This window comes from Pistacia vera, unplaced genomic scaffold (genome assembly GCF_008641045.1).
Source record: "Pistacia vera cultivar Batoury unplaced genomic scaffold, PisVer_v2 Contig478, whole genome shotgun sequence".
NCBI lineage: Eukaryota > Viridiplantae > Streptophyta > Magnoliopsida > Sapindales > Anacardiaceae > Pistacia > Pistacia vera.
The window spans coordinates 1,466,075-1,484,789 of NW_022196310.1; positions in this window are offsets into that span (position 1 = coordinate 1,466,075).

An 18,715-nucleotide genomic window follows, 5' to 3' on the forward strand; every position below is an offset into this window, starting at 1 on the left:
GAGTGACAAGTTAGGGCACAAATCCTTAGGAGTTCATTCCCAAGGTTTTTCTAGGGTTTAAGGAAGGCACATTAGGGTTTCTTTTACTTTTCTATGTCATCGTATGGAACACTGTAAGGAGATTGAGTTATCTCTGCGTGTCGCCCTTTTTTCAGACTTTAGGAGCTATGGATGCCTTAGCGACCAGAGCAATTGAGGGGACGAGCTCGCAGACACCGGGCACCTCAGCAGGTCCCGTGCAAGAGACCTTGTCAGTGGCCAGCCGAGATGAAATACAGAAGGCAGTGGACCAGTATGCACTTAGCGTGGATGTCTACCAGCACATGACATATATAGCTCGGAATCTCCTAGAGGGAATGGCCCCGATCTCGGAGGCATCTTTAAATGTGGGGCGTTGATACCTTTTCACCCCGTCATTAGGTCGATCCTTGACCACTTCGAGGTTGCACCCATTTCGAGGTCGCGCCATTGCAACTGACGCCCAATGCATATATGATAGTTGTCACTATGTATATTGCATGTGGCGAAAATGACCTTAGCGAGCTGACATCGCTAGAGCACGCATGCTCTTACTATCTGAAGAAGAGCAAGGATAAAGATTTTTTTTACCTCTCAAAGCGATTTACGATCGACGGAGGAATGTTTGGTTACCCTAGTAACATCAGGCTTATGAAACCAAATTTTTCCTTTTTGCGTATGATGGCGTCTGCCAGTTTAGGGAGTTGAGTAGGTTTTTCTCTCTTTCAATTTATGAACTGTTCCTTTTCCTTCAGTTTTTGTTTCTAATGAACGTTTTCGTCTCATTGCAGGAAATAAGATGACCAGATTGACGGCTCTGATTAATTTCAACCGAATTGTGGCATTCGGTAATCTACCCGAGCAAAGTCACGACGCGAGACTGCTTGTGACTATTGCCAACTTGAGAAAATACGATTTTTTTCAATCCGGAAGCATCTCTGCAACCCTTAGTCTGTAAGTATCCTCACACTTAGAACCTCTTTCTTTTGCCTATAGTGATCTTTTCGCTAACATAATTTCATGTAGTGCCCATGCCACCCAGAGTTCCAAGGCCGACAACGAGGACTAGGGGGTTCGTATTTCCCTAAGTCGCCCCAACTGAGCCAACCGATATGATCTCTGGTGATGTCCCCGCAAAAGGGATACAGACTGGTGCGCAAACACCCTCAGAGCGACATGGGGAAGCTTTTCAACCCGCGGCTGCTCGCGTCCCTAAACAGAAAACCATGGGCCAAAAAACTAAGAAAAGGAAGCAGCTGCAAGATGAAGAATCAGAGTTCGAGCCAGAGGGCTTAGGGGTGCAGCTTGGGAGATCGCAGCCTTACCAGCCTTGCTAAAGTTATTTTGAGAAAATGTGAAGAAAATGCCTTAAACTTGCATTAAGGATAAAATGGTCTTTTCACCCAAAATTAGTTGAAATTGTGGGGAGTGAAAAGAGATAGAATTTCATGGAGAATGTAATAAAAATGAGGGCATTATGGTAATTGACTAAGGGACATAGATGAAATTTTAAAGAAAGTGCAAGGGCAAAATGGGAAACTATATATAATTTTTATGTTATATCAAATTGAAGAGTGAAACCCTAGCCACTCTTACCCATTTGCACGCCACTTTCACCTCCATATTCTCTCAAATTCTTCAATTCTTCTTCAAAGGAAATTCATAGGTTTGGCGTGTTTTTGAGTGGATTTTCAATCTTAAGCTTCCATAGGTAAGATCCTTGCACTAAGAAGTGAATTTTAGTTTTTAAAGTGTTGATTTTGATGGTTTATGCTCATACGATTTAAGAGGAAGAGAGTTTGATCAAAGGAGATTCTTAAAAGGTTGAATTTGCTCATATCAAATATAAGTAAATCCTACCCTAAGCATGATTTAAGTTATGTTGTGTAGAGAACTTTCTTTATGCATGTATATGTGTTATATGCATAATTGTTGATGGATTTGGTGTTGAATAATGATTAGAACCTATCCACGAGAAGTGGTGTTGGTGTAGTTGTTATTTGATGAATGTTTGGATGAGATTTGGAAGAATTGAAGTGAAAATTTTGAAGTGTGTATTTTGGGCAGATTTGGTGTTAATTATGGAGCAGTTTATTCCAAATTTTTGGTGGCCTAAAATAGAGATAGAAGTGTAGCCAAATTAATGTTCATTTGTGCACATGAATTGTTTGATGAAATGCCAAAGAGAAGTGCATGTATGAGTATGATTATGTGTTACTTTGCGATGTGTTTGTAAATGGTAGAGAATGACATGTTTGCATTCCATAATGCATAATTGCATTTAAATATGTGAATTTAGAAAGAATTATAAGCATGAAACCATCTACATGCATACATATTCATAAGAGCATGAAAATGCCCTAAAATATGTTAAAGAGAAAATAGAAAAAAATGAGAATATTAAAGATATTCAAATCTGATTTTTTCTTAAAGAAATGTGTAAAAAAAAAAAAAAAGATAAAAAGAAGAGAAGGTTGTTGCGATGGGGAGTCGTGAGTGACATAGTCCCACATGCACACCGCCTTTAGTGAGCAGCCTCAGAATTCAAAAAGAAGAAATGTACAATCCATTAGAAGTGTGTGTGGATGAGGACTGTACCCAGAATTAGAGAATTCACTCACACGGCCAAGGCTCCAAATCCATGCCTCAATCAAGTCCGATCGGCAGGAATAGAAAGAAAGAATAGAAAAGAAAGAAAGAATAGAAAAGAAAGAAAGAATAGAAAAGAAAGAAAGAAAATAGAAAGAAAGAAAAGAAAGACTAGAAAAGAAAGAAAGAAATAAATAAATAAAAAGAAAATGCATAATTTATGCATTTGTGCATTTGCATCATGAATATGCATAATACCATGCTCGTTATCATGGGTAGTGAAAAATGTAGAAAACAGAGAAAGAATAGAGAAAGAACAGAGAGAGGAGCAGAGAAACAATAGAGAATACTCGAGACATGAGTTGTAAGGAAAGAAAATTCAGGATTTGAGCAACGGTGAGAGAAGGGTAGCATAGCGGGTTTACTTACTGACCCATTATTGCTCACTCCGTTGTTTTTAATGTTTTGCAGGTAATAGGTGAGTTGCGGTTGCTCGGAACGTCACGCAGTGGAAGGGTTGGGCTACATTGTCAAGTTGCTATTTTTGAGAATATTTTGTAAATATTTGTATATAAAGAAAAATTAAATATGGGCCCATACTTTATTACTCGTATATATATGTGTATTTTCTTATATATATTTTTAATGAGTTTTAGTGATTATTTTACGAGTATACTAGCTAGAAAGAAAGCATTACATTTTTGGTATTAGAGTAAAGGTTTTGGGATTTGATAGTGTGCCTCTCCTGCCACGTTGATGTTCCATAGCCGACCGTTGTAAATTATTTCTTTCCTTGTAGTAGATGAGTTGATTGAGTTGACTAAAAGTGTTGGTTTATGTAGATGAGATGTAGAACCAGAGGAAGCAGTAGGAAGGAAATGAGCATGGGTGAACCTTCCAACCCTCTAGAATCTACTCCCCCTGTCCTCGATGAAGCGAGGATTCGTAATATTATATAGCAAGTCTTGGCAGAAAATCGGGGAGGCTCCGTATCGGAGAGAGCTAAGACCTCGGTGATTGTACTGACCCCTAGAGAGGAGAGAGAGAGGCTGGTACCCCCAGTGGTGCAGAATTGTATTAAGCTTATTTATGGGTTGCCTAGTCAACACCAACCGTCAGAATTTAGGGGTACAGTGGACCCACTAGTGGCAGATGAGTGGTTCAGATAAGTGGAGCGTACGACAACATTTTCCCTATGACAGACCGGGAGAAGATTCAATATGCCAGTTTTTTATTTAGGGGTGATACCCGTATATGGTGGGAATTGATGGAGGATACTCATGATACAACTTTGATGACCTAGGGAGATTTCAGGAGATTGTTTGAAGCAGAATATAGAACAGTTGATCGAGTCCATGAAAAGATTCAGGAGTTTATTAGTTTGCAACAGGGGGCTAATTCAGTGAAAGAATATTCAGTGAAATTCAATTCCCTGGCAAGGTTTACACCAAGAGTAGTGAGTACACCAGAGTTGAGGAGAGATAAATTCGTGCATGGGCTGAAACCAGAAATAGCTTGAGATGTGATGGTCGGTGCCTAGCCCCCTTAGACATACAGTGAAGCTTTGGAACAAGCTTTATGGGCAGAAATATTTGTGAATAAGCTAACCCCTGCAACTTCATCAGTAGTAGCCCCCAATGTTCCACCTCCTGCTCCACAAAGAGATAGAGTTGATTCCCCCATTAATAGAAAGGTGAGAAATAAGAAAGATTTTCAACCCAAGAAGAACATGAGGGATTGGTAGAATAAAAAGCCGAGACCTAGTGAAGTTCCCTCGTGCCAGAAGTATGGAAGAAATCATTCTGGGGAGTGTTTTAGAGATTTGGGCCGAAATGTATGTTACAGATGTCGGTAGCCAGGGCATACGATGAAAGATTGTAAAGCCCCTCCTGCACCCGCAGTGTAGACATCTAGAGATACTAATGCTCGAGTGTATACAGTAGCCTAGAGTGAAGCTGAAGTTAGCCCATCCGCAGTTACTGGTCAGTTATTATTTCGTTTAGTTCCTTTTTATGCATTAATTGATTCTGGAGCCACACATTCATTCATTGCACATGGGATTTTAGAGAGATTAAGTTTAAAACCTATTAGAGTGGATTGTCCATTAAGATAGAGTTACCAGATGGTGTTAGTGTAGTAACTCAAGAGATGCTTCCAGGGGAGTCTGTAGTGATCCATGGAAGGGAGTTGCTAGTGGATTTGATAGTGTTTGATATGCCTGATTTTGATGTTATTTTAGGAATGGATTTCCTGGGGAGGTTTGGAGTAGAGATTGATTGTCGAAGAAAGAAAGCAAGATTTAATCTTGATGATGGAGATAAGTTTAATTTTGGCGAGGGTCACCAGCTTAGTATGTTAATCAGCAGTGTAAAGGCCAAAAAGATGTTAAGAAAAGGGTGCTTAGGATATATTGCTCATGTAGGGCACAGTAGTGATGTCCCACAACCAGAGATTCAGAATGTGCCAGTAATTCGGGAGTTCTTAGATGTATTTTCTTATATATATTTTTAATGAGTTTTAGTGATTATTTTACGAGTATACTAGCTAGAAAGAAAGCATTACAAGGCAACTCCCGGAACATCTGCAACAGATGGTGTATACCTAACTGGAGTGCTAACTGGCTGTAGCCTTTGAGAAGTCCGTGGCTTCCCGACCCGCGGAATTGATGGCTACAGCGCTTCAGCTGCAAAGCCAGGTAAAGAAACTTGTTTTTGTTGAGGACTTCCCAATATCAGTTGATTTTCTCCTAGTTAGTAAATACGGGTATGGCAAAAAAAGGGTACAGCGGGTATATTATGGCAAATGGTGAAAAATACGTTTGTAAAAATTCGGCCATAAAATTCGGATATGAAAAAAATACGATATGGGTATATACGGGTTTAATAAGACACATTGTTAATAATACGTTTTGAAAAATATGGCAATATCAATCCTTGTTTTAGCACTTTTCATGGGCCACTTGGTTAAAATCTATATAACATGTCAAATATACGGGTACGGCAAAAAAGGGTATGGGAATTTTATGGGTATGATATAGAAAATGGTGAAAAATACGTTTATAAAAATTCGGCAAAAATTCGGATACGGGAATAATTCGTGAATAATACGGCTGAGGCATATAATTCGTGAATAATATAGCTGGGCTTATAAAATACAGTTGTTTGCGAATTATACGAGTGGGCGTATAATTCGCGAATAATTCATGAATTTACTAACTAGGGATTTTCTTACCCTTTAAGATTTTCAGGAAAATAGAGGTTAACTCTTGTTTCTTTTCTCATGTAGTCTTTGCTCGTCTTGCATATGGCCCAATAGAAGTGAAAGAACAACATGCATGAAGAGTGGTCGTACCCTAGAGAGAGATATTGTGTTTCTTTTGAGTGAACAAAGTGAATGAATGACCTAAAATGCAACCATTTGCATTTATATATACATGGGCAATTTTGCAATTAGTTGTTTTTCATTTCTATGCCCCAATAAAATCTTATTTCAAAAGGAGCCCACGAATTTATTATTTTACCCTTTGAATAATCAATATTATTCAAGGGCCCATGTAAACTAAACTAGTTTACATTAACAACCCATAAATTTACCCTTTTGCCTTTTAACTATTAAAAGGTTATTTTCGTTCATCTCATTAATCTTAACGCTTTAAGATATAATAATTAAATATAATTAATTATTGCTTGACCATTTTAACCCTTAAAATGTCACAAACAATTTTCTATGTAACTATTACCATAGAAATCCCGTCATTACTCTCGGAAGGTGCTAGCCCTCTTCGGATAATCATTTCTCTCTCTCATCCTTCTCTAACTTCTCAAGGCTATTGGTGTGACCATGTAGGTCCACCGTGGATTAGCCGTGAGCCAGCTCTGGATGAATTCAGAAACCTGTCCAGAGGCCCAACGACTATGGTAAACATCTAGCCATGTGCCATAGTCCCTAAACCACGATGAAGAAATACTTCATCGAACTCATTTCAGATCATATGTACCATGCAGGTAAAGTCCCTCCATTGATAAATCCTGATCGAGCATGGATTCATGGAACGTCAAAATCCTAAACTTGATCTTCTACTGAATCGTCGATCAATATGTTCGGAACTCATCATCACAAACTTGCTTTCGTATGACTAATAATAGACTTTGGCCAAAGATTCTGATTTCTGACATTTATCAACGTTCAACCAGGAACTCGAATCCGGATGGAGTCAGCGGTACTCCTAATCCTATATTTCAGAGTCAATGGATCCCTTCTTGACCATCGTTCGTTTCCGCATATGAACAACGCATGGCCAAATAGGCTTTATCATACGAAACATGACTAGTCTCATACTTATACACCGTATGAACCATACGCATCCGTATTGGATCTGACCACAATGTCTCAGGTCAAAGAACTACATCGTGCAATGATAAAACCAAACGATAAATCATTGACTACATGTTTTTCCAAGTGATTTGTCGTTATTCGGCCAAGTTTGAAAAACAGTTCACCAACCACTAATCCATACCAATGCCCCAGTGACATGACTATCATCGTCATCTGTACTTATATCAACTCATGATATCTTTCGGAAGAATCCAATATGCCTACTATGCAATATAGTTGCCCAAATTATATTGCTTCCGTAGGGAACCCTTTTGATAACTCATTTATCGATTAAATGAATCATCTGGACAATTCATATACGTACTTTATTTTAAATGCATGTCTGAATAAAGGAAACAATTTATATATATATATATGAATTGAAGAACTCTTTCTTCTATTATTTATGATATATAGATACAAGACAAAATGCTCTGAAATCGATAACACAAATGGTTTCTAGGGCATACACTATATACACTAACAAGAAGACCAATCTGGACTTTGCTGGGGGGGTTCCACGAGCTAAAGGAAGAGAATGCCAAGCTGAAACAAGACATTGCGGCTCTGGATACAGAGGCAAAAGTGTATCATGTCCAGGCGAATCAGTACTTGATAGAGAGAAACTCTGCCCTTCGCATAGTTTCTCTAAAAGGCTGAGCTCGAGAAGAGAGGCGAGGGAAACAAAGAGCTCTAAAGGATAGTGGCCAGACTTACTAAAGAGTGTGGCGAGAAAGAGCAGGAGCTGAAGGTAAACTTTGAGAGAGCCATGAAGGTGGAAGAAGAGAGAGCTCGATTGTGGGAAAATTCTGAGAAGCAGAAGAGAGCATTGGAAATGCACCTCGAGCTTTCTCAAGGGCGAGTCGCTTCATTAATTGATCAGATGAAGCGGTAAAACCTTGAATTCAAGAGGAAGGCCATTGAAATAACAACATGCATGAATAGTAGCAGAAATGAAGATTGAAAACATGAAAGCTTGGATGCATAAGACTCAAAAATTTCAAACAAAGTGTATGAAACTTATACCTTCTCCTTTGCTTAAGGTTAATGAAGCCAAGACTCAAAGAGATGAGACCTCCACACTTTAACACCACCTTGAGAGAGTAAGAGAGTGGCCGTGCCTTAGAGAGAGAGATTTAAGTTTGCTTTTGAGTGAACAAAGTGAATTATGAGTGAAAATGCAACCATCTGCATTTATATATACATGGGCCATTTTGCAATTAGTTGTTTTTCATTTCTATGCCCCAATAAAATCTTATTTCAAAAGGAGCCCACGAATTTATTATTTTACCCTTTGAATAATCAATATTATCAAAGACCCATGTAAACTAAACTAGTTTACATTAACAACCCATAAATTTACCCTTTTGCCCTTTATCTATTAAAATGTTATTTTCACTCATCTCATTAATTTTAACACTTTAAGATATAATAATTAAATATAATTAATTATTGCTTGACCATTTTAACCATTAAAATGTCACAAACAATTTTCTATGTAACTATTACCATAGAAATCTCGTCATTGCCCTCGGAAGGTGCTAGCCCTCTTCGGATAATCATTTCTCTCTCTTATCCTTCTCTAACTTCTCAAGGCTATTGGTGTGACCATGTAGATCCACCGTGGATTAGCCGTGAACCGGTTTTGGATGAATCCAGAAACCTGTCCGGAGGCCCAATGACTATGGTAAACATCTAGCAATGTGCCATAGTCCCTAAACCATGATGATGAAATACTTCATCGAACCCATTTTAGATCATATGTACCATGCAGCTAAAGTCCCTCCATTGATATATCCTGATCGAGCACGGATTCATGGAACGTCAAAATCCTAAACTTGATCTTTTACCGAATCGTCGATCAATATGTCTGGAACTCGTCATCACAAACTTGCTTTTGTATGACTAATAATAGACTCTTGCCAGAGATTCTGATTTTTGACATTTATCGACGTTCGACCAGGAACTCGAATCTGGATGGAGTCAATGGTACTCCTAATCCTATATTTCTGAGTCAGTGGATCCCTTCTTGACCATCGTTCATTTTTGCATATGAACAACACATGACCAAATAGGCTTTATCATACGACACAGAATTAGTCTCGTACTTATACACCGTATGAACCATAGGCATCCGTATCGAATCCGATCACAATGTCTCAGCTCAAAGAACTACATCGTGCACCTATATAGCCAAATGATAAATCATTAACTACATGCTTTTCCAAGTGATTTGTCATTATTCGGTCACGTTCGAAAAATAGTTCACCAACCGCTAATCCATACCAATGCCCCAGTGACATGACTATCATTGTCATCTGTACTTATATCAACTCATGATATCTTTCGGAAGCATCCAATATGCCTACTATGCAATATAGTTGCCCAAATTATATTGCTTCCGTAGGGAACCCTTTTGATAATTCATTTACCGATTAAATGAATCATTTGGACAATTCATATATGTACTTTATTGTAAATGCATGACTGAACAAAGGAAGCAACTTATATATATGAATTGAAGAACTCTTTCTTCTGTTATTTATGATATATAGATACAAGACAAAATGCTCTGAAACCGACAACACGAATGCTTTCTAGGGCATACACTAATATACACTAATAGCCGCCGACTAGGCAATTCAGGCCATCTATAGCTTGCAAGCAAGGAATCCAAGGATGGACCTCTCCGACCTCCTAATTGAATATCAGGACATCTTTGCTTCCATGGCCCAAGCTGATGATGAGGCCGAGGAGGAAAAGGGACAAGAGCCTCCTCTAGAGGATGACCAGCTGGAGGAATGCATCCTCGAGGACCCAGTAGCTGATTGGATGGTCGGTGACCAACCAGGGGATACAGAGGTTACGCCCGCAGAGCCTGGAGGTGGAGACTAGTGATCGCTTCTTCTACTTCTGCACAACTTTTCTTTTGACTTTTTCTTGCTTATCTTTTTTGGTTACCCACTGTACTGTTAGAGTAGATGCCCTAGAGCTAATCAATTATTGTGGAATTGACTCTTTGTAATAATGTTCATTGATCAATAAACGACATTTTATTCTATATCACGTAAATCATTATTGTATGTATTGATATATGTCCTTAGAATGGTAGAACCGTGATAAGGGTATCAAGTGTTTCAAATCTTGATAGTGAGAATTCTATGAGCACATATGGTGGCCATTCTAGAAACGTCCGTAGCCCCAATATTATTCTGAAGTAAGGGCACAGATAATACGGTAAGGCTATCATAGTGTTGAACGACCCTGTCGAAAGGCAGTGACTGATCTCACTTGTCAAGGTTGTTTGGTGACAACCTGGTGCAACACATGGTGCTTGCTATAGGCAGTTCACTGGATTGACCCACGAGGATTCCATAGGATGGTAACCCTAGTGTTTATGGAACAAATCCTCTAACGAAGGTGGGTGCATGTGATCCTTGGACTTGAGATCACCAGAGTGCCTTGTGCACCTTGGTGTAGTTTGACACTAGCCTAACGCAGTTCTATTCAGAGTTGTCAATACGGTGGTGATTGGCTACATCAAGGAGTGTATCAAGACTATGGTGGATAGACAGAGGATTCATCACCTCCCGGGTATGGATAAGTTATCTCACGGCGTAATTCAATAAATGGCTATGACACTAAAACTTTGGCCACAGTGGGATTGAGTTGTTGCTTTATCCATTTTATAATACAGTTCATGGTCTAGTAACTGAATACACAATATCGAAAGTAACCGAAGGTTGACACTATTTCTATGTCTCGGTCTCGTCAGATAACGATGATGAAAGGATCGAATTGTACGGTAACCATATCATTGACAGGTAGCATTTTGCTGAATCCGAATCTTTCGGTGGTCATGATGCCTTGCTAAGGGCTAATCTTAGTCTGTGTTTAGTGAGACGATTAATTGGTGTTAATCACGATACTACACACTACCGGTAAGATAAGGAGCCTATGGGTCACACACACAGAAGATAATTTAAGAGCCAAAGAAAGAAGGGCATTTTCGTCTTTTTAGGTGAAAGGGTATTTTGGTAATTTTACAGCGCAATTAAATTTGCTGAGTCGTAGCCTTTATTTAATTTGTTAGAAAATTAAATAAGTGAGATTACGTTTAATATGTTGTTCGCTATATTTAATAATTATCATTATTGTTAAATGTAATATATTAAATATATATTAATTAATTTTAATTGAGATAATTAAACAAAATTAAATATCTAATGGGAGTGTTTGGAAACAAGGGTGGTTTGGGTTGGAGCCCAAGCCTATTCCATAAGGAATAGGGCAATTAAACTTCCACTATAAAGAAAAGGTTTAATTGGAGAGAGTAAGATTTTTCATTATTTCATTTCACTCATTGAAAGAAACTTTCTAGCCCCAAAACACTCTCCACGCCTGATTGCTTTTTGCTTAGAATCAAGTATTCTTTGATTTTTCTTTCTTGTTTCTTAAGGCTAAAGAGGATCTACAAATCCCTCTTTAGTTCCTTATGTTATTTTCGTGTGGACTATATCGGTTCGATCCTACAATTGGATCAGTAGCGAACCCTTCGAGACAAGTTGGGTGTCCAAACATGGTATGGTTTCTAAACCTTTAAACTGATTTTTCTACAGATTCGATTATAATGTATAAACTGTAATTTTTGTACCCTGACTTGGATCTAAGGAACGATCTTCATGTTATTAATTTTTGTTTTTCTGCTGCTTCATATATCGTTCCTTATAGTGGTATCAGAGCCTGGGTACCAATTTTACAGTTTATTGTATGATTTATAACATTATTTGGTTGATACATGTATTTGGTTGATAACATGTTATTTTTGTTAAATCTGTAAAATCTGAAAAATCTACTGTTGAATGAATGATTCAATTGATAAATTGGTTTAATGTGTTGATGAATGTTATATTGGTTGGTTGGTATCCTGGTCGAATGTTTGTGCGTTCAATTTTGATTTGGATTCGTGTTATTACATGAAAAACTGCGAAAAAACGCGAACTGTGCATTTGGGATTTCCAGACTAAAGCTTTTGTCGCGGCGACGTACATATTGAATTATTCACCGCGGCGAAGTCTTTTGCGTTCCCAATTCTGTATTTTTCATGAAGGGACCAAACTACAGTTTTTAATAACCTATAAAGCCAATATCATTCTGCACATGTAGAGGGTAATTAATTAATACCACCCAACTCAAAAATTGATTGTTTTTGAAATGTATGCTATGTACTTGTTTGTATATTGCATGGTGCCCGGTACTGAGCCCTATGACCTATGGTGAATGTTTTAAATTATTTTGGGTATGTATGGTTGTAAATTTTAAAAATAGGGCCTGCGTGTCCTGTCTTCCTTCCCTTCTTGATGTACATCTCTTCTCATCTCATTCCCCTCGAATGTAAATCGAGGTTTCTAAATTTATTGATGTAAAATTACTTTAAGATAATTTATTGTAAATTTAGTATGATGTTTTTATAATGTACTGAGGCGCAACAAAGAAGAGGCAATCTACTTGAAGACTCAAATATTCATTACAGGACCCCTAGGTACATACCGATTCCTCTAGGCTCGAGGAAATCGGTTTTAGTTGACCATGTATTGGCATGTTTAATATTTTGTTTAGAATGCATGCTAAGTTATGTTCAATAGCTGCCAACGATTTCATTCTACAAAGATAATAATCTGGTGAGACATTAAATAAACAACCCCAATTAAAGGATTAAGTCGCGTAAGCCTTCCATCACCATGGTTTTAATCAAATCACTAATCGCCGAAACCTTGTTTGCCAAAGCGAAAGGTACACTTATACTATGGGAGGTTAAAATGCATTGAGTTTTCCTTAATGGTGTAAATCAACTTAAAATACGGTTTTGGTTGTTCACTAAAGCGAAGGTTGATAAATGCGTCATAGGAAAAGTAGAGAAGTGTGTACTGGAGGCATGTAATGTCCACTCCACTGATACTGAGAATCACACTTGAGGACGGTGGTTGGGGCCATTGGATTGTGTGATTGGCTTGTTGCTTCGTCACATTTGAGGTTGATAGTAGGAGTTATCAATTGGTGTGGATTAAGTTTGTTGCTTACCTAATCAACCCATTTTGGCTTGTTCGCCAAAGCGAGTTTAATGGGCCGGATGGGATCTCAGTCCTCTAGGAAAGTCACGGGCTTTCCCGAGTTAATGAGGGCTATTGACTTGAGTAAAATAGTGGGAGCATTGTTTAATAAAAGCCCATATTAATATAATGAACTTTATAAGACTTTATCTTTTCTATAATTGTAGATTCACAAAAAATGAGCATAATGAACCTGCGACTGAATATCGAGAAGAACAGATTGATGGATCTAATTTCTCAGACTGGTATCGTAATCTTCAGATTATACTCAAGTCGGAAAAGAAATTGTATATCCTTGAAAAGCCATACATGCTGAGCTTGATCCTGATGCCACTCAGGAAGTAAGGATACTTATCAAAAGTTCCTTGATGATGTTATGGCGTTTAATGCTTGATGTTAGCATCGATGACACCAGTGTTCAAAAGCATGAGAATATGGAGCTGCTACCATCATTCTACACCTCAAGGAGCTTTTCGAAGGAATGCTCGACATGAGAGGTACAAGGTGTCGAAAACACTGTTTGGGTGTCGTCTGATGAGGGAGCCCAAGTTGGTCCTCATGCTTAAGTGATCGAGCACATAGAGGCTGGACTTTGGGATTTGAGTTGGATGCAGAATTACAAATGGATTGATTCTGCAATCCTTGCCAGACTCTTATGCACCATTCATAATGAACTTCAATATGAACACGATAGTGAAAATCCTATCGAAACTTTTGAACATGCTAGACGCAAAGCAGCTTGAAGAAGTCCAAGCCTATTTTACTGGTTGCTGCTAGTAAAGGAAAGGGTAACGCAAGGGTAAGCAAGGCCAAGAGCCACCAAGCCCAAGCCCAAGCCCAGGACAGGTTGCTCTTGGGCCTGAGAGTGGCATAGGGAGCAAAGTAGTTTGCTTATTTGTGGCAAGCCTGGCACTGGATGGAGAAACACTGCAGGCTTTCCTCGCAAGCAAGAGAAGTCAGATGCTACGACTTCAGTATGTTTATGATTGAGATTAACTTCTCTCCCTCAACATCTTGGGTCATTGACACAGGATGTGGCACTCACATTTGTACTGATCAGGTGATAGAGCTAGGAGTAGCTCACCAAGGGAATCAAATTCTTATTAAATTTATTAAACCTCATATAATGAAATCTTGGTCATTAATTTAATAAGTAGGAAACTATTTCCTTTTATATCACCATATAAGGTATGATTCAATCCTTGCCTCTAGTTTTGGATACTCCCATATAGAAATCTTGGTACCCTAAACTAGTTAAATCCAACCCATTATGCTTTCTTAAAATAGAATTCCCATTATACCCTCACATAATAGAATCTTGGGTATTATGAAAATTTCTATCCAAGAACTAAGACAATTAATTCCTGTCATAAAATTAGCATCCCTCACATAATAGAATCTGGGATCTCTAATTTTATGCCAAAAATTAATTGGCCCATAATGGAAGGCTTGATCTAATATTGTTTGTTAGGGAGATATTAGGTTTACCTTTGATTAAAAAAGTTTTACATTTATCACATACATTAATTCAAATGCATCCATATAACTATAAAAAATGGTGGGATGATCATGGCTTTTGGAAAATACATCCTAATAGGTAAACTATTCACCTAATTCTATTACTCCTTGTGGATCTTCATCCGTGATTAATCAGATCTCCATCCTCCATCCGGTTGTACGATTACATAACAATTTAGGACACGCAGGCCCGTAACAAACTAATAATAAAATTAATTATATACAAGCCATTGAAAGAATATTTCATGCCCAAATATCAATATTTTTGGGAAAAATAATATACACCCATGATCATCCCCTAATTAATATTCATCCATCACATTAATAAATATTAATTCAATCAAGGGCATAAATATAATTTTGCAAGTTGCAATATTTATAAATAAAGGACTTCATGTAATAAATACATAAAAACATGCCATGATTAAACAAAGGGTACATGCTTAATTTTACTACCCTTAAACTTATAATATCATATATATCCCACATGAATATAAAGAATATATATATCCTAATTATTTCATGCAATAAATGTATAATATGCCATCATTAACCAAGGGTACATGCATAATTTCATCACCATAATATTTATAAAAATATTATATTACCCTCACATTAAAAAATCTTTCACATCACATTCAATCAAATAAAATTAAAAATGCAAATCTATGCATCATGCACTGATTTTTACTCAAAGATGAATCAACCAACTTGCATTCAATACAATTTAAGTCAAATGCATTTATAGACTATAGTATCACATACACTTTCAATATGCAGTTAAAATATATATTCATTTGAATCAGTTTTGACCAAATTCATCCCTTCTCAAATCATCAAATTGCATCATAATGCTATATACACATGCATGTATCATATGAATGAGACATATTCATATTTAACAAAATGCATCAAGATGCAATAAATCAAACATGCATGTTACATATGACTTCAAGAACAAGAAATTTTGTATTCTAATATCAAATTTCATCGAAGCATGTTAATAAGCATGAATCACCATATCCTCATCATTTGTATTGAAAATACACAATAACTTCAACATGCTCTAAAGCAAAACATATCATGTCCAAACCAAGCCTTTTTTCACCAAAAATGCTACATGCAGCATGATTTAAACATGATTTGATACCATTGTTGGGATCATGCATTTTGGACATGGAAATGGAGAAAATGATGATCATGATGATGGACATAAGGTAGAAAACAAACCATTATAACATTAACATATAATGTAAGAAAAGATAGAAAATTACCAACTCCTTTGCTATTAAAAGCTTGATGTTGAAACTTGGAGTCCAGATTCTTCAAAAGAGAATGAAGAAACTCAAAATGAAGTCCACCCAAGCCAAAGATAGAGAGCCAATAGAGTGAAGAAAAAGCGAGATATGCTTTTGTTTCATTGATTAAAATCAATTAAAATGGTATAAAACTTAATTTATTTACCATGGGCACAAAGTGTAATTAAATTGTTTTGGGAAGGCCTCAAACAATTTAAAATTAACTTGAGAATAAACATTTATGTCAAGTCCTTGGTTTTATGGTAATTCATAATTAGACCAAATTTTAATTCCATTAAATATTCTAACCCTTTAGAATAAAACCAATGCACTTTTGCCCCCATTGAACCAATTCAATAATAATATTTAAATCCTTATTACCCTTGGTTAGTGCTAGCTATCCATGGATATCATTTCTCACCAATACATTAATTCAGATGCACCGTTAGTCCGAACATCATTAATCTGATTAATGATATGTATTACTCTCTCTCCTTGAGCTTGGTTTTATGTGTGACCATTTTGGTTCACTGTGATCTAGCCGTGGGCCCAATATCTGATTTTGATATGTTTCGTTATAATTCTTTATAATCGAAACTCCTATTGATTATGGTTGACGTCTAGCAATGTTTCATAACCCCTAAACCACAATGAAGTGTAAACTCCAATGAACCTATTCTAATCGCACGTACTGTGTAGTCAAATCCCTCCATTATCTAATCCCAATTAACAATGGTTCATGGTATGTCAAAACATTTAACTTAATCTTTAATTGAATTGTCAATCGATACAATGGAAACCGTCAACATGAAACTACTTTCATCTGACATTCATTATACTTTGGCCAGAGATTTCCCTTTTCCAATGTTTATTGTCTGGGAACTCGAGATTGGACTATTTTGAGTTAACGAATCCCATCTTGACCATCACTTGTCCTCGCGCATGAATAACATATGACCAAACCAGCTTATTACACAAGACATGACTAGTCTCGTGCTTATACACCATATGAACCATATGCATCTTATGTTGAATCCAACCGTGATGTCTCAGGTATAAGGATTAGTGGTAAACTAGCATGATCCTACGATGCATCATTGACCATATCTATGTGATTCATCATAATCGGTCGTATTCGATAAACGGTTCACTAACCGTTTATCCATGCTAATGCCTTAGTGACATACATCTTATAATCATCCACACTAATACCATCACATGATATTCAATGGAGACATTTAGCATGCCTACTAGGCAATGTTATTGCCAAATTAACATTACTTGCGTAGGGAATTCTTTGATGATTTGATCTTCTAAAGATTCGTGACATCAAGACATTTCACATGCAATATTAAATATAATATAATATAAATGAAGTAGAAAATCAACATGTGAAATAAGAACACTTTCTTTTATTCATAATACATTTACAAGATATAATGTCCTGAAACCGACAACACGATTTGTTCTTAGGGCATACACTAACATGGTACATATGATCTGAAAAGGGTTCAATGAAGTATTTCTTCATCGTAGTTTGGGGACTATGGCACATTGCTAGATGTTTACCATAGTCGTTGGGCCTCCGGATAGGTTTATGGAATTATCCAAAACCGGCTCATGGCTAATCCACGGTGGACCTACATGGTCACACCAATAGCCTTGAGAAGTTAGAGAATGATAAGAGAGAGAAATGATTATTCGAAGAGACTAGCACCTTCCGACGGTAATGACAGGATTTCTATGGTCATAGTTACATAGAAAATTATTTGTAACATTTTAAAGGTTAAAATGGTCAAGCAATAATTAATTGTAATTAATTATTATATCTTAAAGCGTTAAGATAAATGAGATGAACTAAAATAACCTTTTAATAGTTAGAGGGCAAAAGGGTAACCTTATGGGTTGTTAATGTAAACTAGTTTAGTTTACATAAGCCCTTGAATAATATTGATTATTCAAAGGGCAAATTAATAACTGCTTGGGCTCTTGTTAGAGTAAGATTTTATTGGGGTATGCAAGTGAAAAACAAGTAATTACAAAATGACCTATGTATCTATAAATGCAAATGGTTGCATTTTAGGTTAAGTGTTCATTTGTTCATTGAAAAGAAAAACAAGCTCTCTCTCTTAGGTTTGGCCACTCTCTCGTTCTCTCAAGGTGGTGTTAAAGTGTAGAGGATTCATACTTTTGAATATTGGCTTCATCAAACCTAAGCACTAGGAGAAGGTATAATGTTTTTATGCTTTATTTACGGTTTTTGAATCCTACTAATTCATATTTTTACATGCATGTCTTGTTTACATGCTTCCAATCAACATTTTCTGCCACCTCTTCATGGATCTTTCATATGGTATCAGAGCTTAAAAGCTCCTTGCATGTTGGTTTTGAGCAAAAGTCCTGTTATTCCATGTGTTCACATGTTCATCATGCACGGTTTGAGTTTGCATGTTAGTGCTTTGGTTCAAAAAATGGGTTTTCCATCCCAACTCTTTACATGCATGTCTCGGCCACACCTAGATCAAAGGTAAATGTTTTTTTTCATGTCATTCTCATGTGTTTTGAATGGCAGTTATGTTGATAATAAGCATACCTTTGTATTGAATGAGTTGTTAGTTGGAATAAGCATGTTTGATGCACGCATATGATGAAGCCATCTCCTTACTTTGTGAAAATGTGTTTTTCATCTTGCTATAATGTGATTAGATGTGTTAAAATGTGATAATGTTCGCATGGATAATGGTTATTGTGTGAGATGTATTGAGAACTACATGCATGCGCTACGTTATGGCTTTCTTATTTGTCATG